This window comes from Euprymna scolopes, chromosome 6 (assembly GCF_053919585.1).
Source record: "Euprymna scolopes isolate OS-2025 chromosome 6, ASM5391958v1, whole genome shotgun sequence".
Lineage (NCBI taxonomy): Eukaryota > Metazoa > Mollusca > Cephalopoda > Sepiida > Sepiolidae > Euprymna > Euprymna scolopes.
Window position 1 is genome coordinate 19,425,407 of NC_136487.1, and position 6,093 is coordinate 19,431,499.

Consider the following 6,093-nt stretch of genomic DNA (forward strand, 5'->3'; position numbering starts at 1 on the left):
AACATTTAGATGGCACCACAAAAAGCCCTACAATATTCAGTGGTCCATTGGGTAAATTATGTGCAACTGATTGCCGTAATTTACCACAAATAGCATTTTCTGCTGTATGGAATCCCTTGGAGTATGAATTTGAAGACAAGGATAGCCTAAGTAATGACCAAAGACTGCTCTACGAGTATACAGTTGGGATTTCTAGAGGTAAGGTAGACCCTAGATTTGCATCCTGGAAAATTGGACCATTGAACCAGGCTAGATGGTTAACGTTGGCCATCAGGCTCATGTGTCTATGGACTCGTGGGACATATCCACATAATCTTTCAACAAAATTGCATAGTTTGATCAATTTTATTGTAAATGTTTATGCGATTTGTTGGTTTGACATTTAAAAAAATAAAAAATTGCACCACCAACAAATGTACATTTATAATATGATTCAGACAATACAGAAGCAACCAACTGAAATTAAAAAAAATTACACTTAAAAACATTCAGTATAATGCTTTTGCATTACTGCCAGAAAATATGTTTTTTTCTATGGTAAAATCAGATGAACTTGAAGTAAGAGAAGAGGGAATAAAAATAATTTTGACCATTAGGTAAATTAATATTTATTCATAAAAAAACTGGTTGAATTACTTACACCAATTTGTTGTGACATTTTAAAGATTACATTTAATTTCACCAAATCTTATTAAAGCAGTATAAATTGCATTTAAAGATTAAACTCAAATTATTTTTTATATTGTTTCAGAAGAGGGGAGCCAGATAAGAAAAGACTTAGAAAGATCCCGATGATCAACTTTAAGGCTCTATACTGGACAAATTTAATAGATTTGTCAGCAAATAGAGTCTGTGAGCCACCACTTACACAAGACTTTTCTGACAGTGAATTAGAGAGTTCATTGTTAACAGGCGAAAAGCTTGACTTGCCAGATTTCCCTTCAAATTCCCAAGGTGTTGAACGAGCAATTAAGTTGGTGACAGAGGCTTCTCAATGTGTATACGGCTTTGAAGCAAGGCATCGGCACATACTTGGAAAAGTTTTGTACCAACAATTAAGACCCGCTTTTTCATCGAAGGGCTCTTATTTAGAACACTTTGATTCTTTATATTAAAAATAAATAATTATTTGTTTTTACATAATTGCTTGTTGTATTTTCTATCAGGAAATAATTTTTGTCAATACATTCAACAATTTCTGTTTAAATAATATCATTTAAAACTCGGCGCAGTTAAGTTGGGGGGGGGCTTAAATTTCAATTTGAAATTTTTTTTATAATTTTGTTTAAAATTATATTCCCATTAAATACAATAAGATTTTCTGACTTAAATGCTGAAATTATTTAGTTTTGATATCAATATTTAGGCTAAATCCACCAAAATCGAGGATTTTTCAGCCCGTATTTATTTAAAATCTTTTATGTCAAATTCGCAAAAAAACCGTTGAAGACTCAGATCTAATTTTTGGTATGAGTATTCAATACGTATAGACACAACTTTCGGTCCATTAAGGTTTTTGATTTAAAAAAAAAGTTAAAAATCAACCTACCCTAATATATATATATATATATATATATATATATATATATTAGGGTAGATTGATTTTTAACTTTTAACTTAAAAATACACTTATGCGTATAGTCTTTAATTTTGTTGGTAGTTTAAAATTAATAAATATCTATCTTTTTCCTATTATTACGATCTATAGAAAATTAAGTTTTAATCTTAGAAATGAAAATAATAAAAAGAACTGTTTTGGGCATCGGAAAATATGCACATTTTTGTTTCTGATACTGGTTCCGATACTCAAAGAGTTTCGAATGTTTCGATTCTAGATTCCGATTCACAATAATTGTCTCAACACTATGTATATATATATATATATATATATATATATATATATATATATATATATATATATATATATATATATATATATATATATATATAAGTGAAAGTGTCTGTGTGTATGTGTGTGTACATTTCCTACGCAATAACTCTGTCAATTTTTAGTCTACAGACTCGAAATTTGATATACAGGGTACTGAGATTTGGGAAAACTGATGTGATCGGTTGTCGGCCAGAAATTTTGCGATTAAGGGATCAAAGTTCAACGATTTGACCCTTGAGAATTCTACCAAACTCCTCCGACAATTTTGGGTGTACACACTTGAAATTTTAGATATAGATTCCTTGGACATGGATCTAACTTAATAACTTGATTTGAGCCCAAAACAATAAATTTTAAGGGGTCATAATAGGGGTCAAATTTAAAAAAAAATTGACCTTTATTGTTCAGTATACACCTAAAAAAAACCGGGCAACGCCGGGCATCCATGCTAGTATATATATATATATATATATATATATATATATATATATATATATCTGTATAAACATGTGTATCTCTAAAATAAGTACGTCTTCTATGCGTCTCAAAAATATGTGATTCACATTGTTTCGTCCGTTTTAGAAAGGATTTAACATCATTGGAATCGGAAAGTCTCGATATCTGGGACTTGTAAGGAATTTTTAGCGGTTCATATTACAAACCGGTTGACCAAAAAATGTGTGTATATATATATATATATATATATATATATATATATATATATATATATATATATATATATATATATATATATATATACGGAGTGCCCACAAAGTCTGGCTACATAATCTACAGGATGCTTCCACAAAGTGTGGCTACATAATGTAGCAAGACTTTGTGGACACCCTGTATATGACATGTATATATAACTGTGTTCGTTTATTACCTTCTACCATTGTGATCGTCTAATTTAGAGTTCGTTGTGTATGTACATTTAATTACAGTTTATGACGGGACGAAAATATACATAAATACCTTTACAACACAAATGACGATCACACTAATTTGTGGGGTTCAACATCTGGCCAATGATAATCATATCTGACCAATTATGAACATATCTGGCCAATTATGAACATATCTGGCCAATTAATAACATATCTGGCCAATTATGAACATATCTGGCCAATTATGAACATATCTGGCCCATGTTTGTTCTTGTTTGATAGAAAGCTGCAATGGAAATTCCTCCCCCCAAAATGACAGAGACCCGGGTTTTATTTACGGCAGCTTTTTATTCCAGAGTGTTTTTCCTCTTTTGTTGCAACACTGATTCTGACTATCTTCATTTCTACCCTTCTCAACTTGGAGCCATCTTAGTCTGAAGACCTCCCCTGTCTCTCTCTCTCCCTCTCCCTCTCTCTCGCTCTCGTCTCTATCTCTCGATCCCTACTCTCTGTCTGTTTGTTTATCTTCAAACTAATCCTTGCTATGACGTAATTCAACTCATGTGACTTTTTTAAGTTAACCTAAATATTTTACTGAACATTCCTTCTTTCAAAACATTCTCTCTGCTTATTTTCTCGACATAGCAGTTAACAAAACAATAATAATGTTCACTATCTAGCATTTTACTTTTTAATAATAATAGGCGATTTAGGAAACTCAGTAAGGCAACCCGCTATCGCCCCGCATAATCTAACGGTACGTTACATTTAAACTTCTGCATATCAGTAGTCAGTAAGCAGGTAGTAGGAAGGGAATTCCAAAGTCTAGCTGTGTGAGAGTAGAAACTATGAGAGTAGAAAGCTTTCTTGTACCGTAATGATTATTAGTTGTAGTAATCGCTTTCACCGGGTAAAGCATCTTGATTGAAATTTTAAAGATTACGTCGTTTGCATTTATTGTAGAACTTTTGTTTTCGTATGTACCTGCACTTCTATTTAATATCTGAAACATCCTAATCTAAACTAGTTAATCTACTCCTCAAAAAGGAAGCGACGATGGTTTTGTCGTGTACGACACGACAAGTTCGAATCCAGTTCGTTCCTCAAATAAATCACTTCCACTTAGGATGTTGACAACCTTCACTTGGCCCCTTCCGTTATTGTCCTATGTCTTTCGAGAAAGAATTCTGACGAGTGAAAACATCGGGTAACCAATGCCAACAACAGAATCTTTGGATTCATTCCAGATGATGATGATGATGATGATGATGATGATGATCCCTAAGGAAGGACAAGGTAATCCCCGGGAGTATTGTATGACTGTCAGAGAACTGATATTATAACATATTTTGCATTCTCATTGTTATGTCTTTATTAGAGAAACAACAACAAAAAAACATATCACACACACACACACACACACACACACACACACACACACACACACATACACACACACACACACACACACACACACAAAAAAAAAACAAACAAATCAACACAACTAACGAACATACAAAGAAAAACAAAAAATAAGCGCTGAAATATCAGGAATCTTATTCTTTTATTATCTTTCTCTTCAAAGTCAAACCTTTGTTATTCTATTTTTTACTTTATTGTCACCGTCTATCTCTTTTGCTTTCTCTCCCCACATACCCTTTCTCTACCGATCGTCACACCACCGCAGCGTGTCCGAAGGGTTGAAATGGATGTCACAATAACCGCGACACTAACTGGAATTAGTGTCATAGCTCTTGACTTTCTTTCACATTTTTAGAAATTTCTTTTTTTTTTCTCACCAGAAGCACTCGACTCTTGTGTTTTCCGTGCCAACCGTCCAATCACCGACCCCCCTTCGACTTTCATTGGATAAATGCTTCTTAGACGGAAGGGCAAATTCGGTAGGTTTGAAGGTGGAGGTTGGCGTAGGTTCGCTTTCCTACGGACCCTGTCCGAACGACGGCACTTGTCACACGCACTGACTAAATGAGCAGCTGTCGATAGCAAGAGACCCCCCACTCTCTCTCCCTCTCTCTCTCTCTTTCTCTCTCTCTATCTCTCTATCTCATACACACACATGCATATATAACACGATGATGACTATACAATTATATATATATGTGTGTATATATTTATATATCTATCTATATATCTATAAAAGTGAACGTGTGTGTGTGTGTGTGTCTGTGTACATTTCCCTACGCAATAACTCTGTCGATTTTTAGTCTACGGACTCGAAATTTTATATACAGTATACTGAGATTTGGGAAAATGGATGTGATCGGCTTTTGGCCAGAAATTTGGCGATTAAGGGGTCAAAGTTCAACGATTTGACCTTTGAGAACTCTACCAAACTTCTCCGACAATTTTCGGTCGACGCACTTGAAATTTTAGATATAGATTCCTTAGATATGGATCTAACTTAATAACATGATTTGAGCCTAAAACAATAAATGTTTAGGGGTCATAATAGGGGTCAAACTTAAAAAAATGACCTCTGTGGTCTCTTCCAAATTACTCAGACAATTTCTGTTCTAAATATTTGAAATTTTACATAAAGGGTATTCAGAGATAGGGCAAACTTTTTCGTCAGTTTGGGGCGAAAATTTTTAGTTACCAATATATAAATGTATGTATGTATGTCTGTTTGCCTTAAACATTCAATAGAGGCAACGGATTTTACCAAGATCAGTATCGTTTTAAAGTCCGACCACTCATACGACAAATATCGAAAAATTGGCTAAAAACATTAATATCTTCCCCTTCCACTAAACACTTTTCTACAGAGCGGAGGGGGGTCACTTTTTTCGCTGATATTTTTGAAAGTTATTCTCTCCTTTAGATTGTCTAACCTTAATTTAAAAAAATGTCGCTTCCTGTTTGGCGGTGGTCGTAACAGCATAAACGTTGGTTTTTGCCCCGTTCTTTTCCTCCTTTGCGGTACGGGTTCGAGCCTGCCTTCCTACTACCACTTTTGTTTTTCCTCAACATACACATCCAAACACCCGGGCAACGTCTGGCTTAAATGCTAGTATATATATAAACGTGAACGTGTCTGTGTGTCTGTCTGTGTGTCTGTGTATATTTCCCTACGCTACAGATTCGAAATTTGATATACAGGGTACTGAGATTTGGGAAAATATTTGTGATCGGTTGTCGGCCAGAAATTTGGCTGTTAAGGGGTCAAACTCCTCCGACAATTCTGGGTCTACATACTTGATATTTTAGATATAGGTTCCTTTGACATGGATATAACTTAATAACTTGATTTGATCCCAAACAATAAAGATTTAGGGGTCATAATAGGGATTAAAG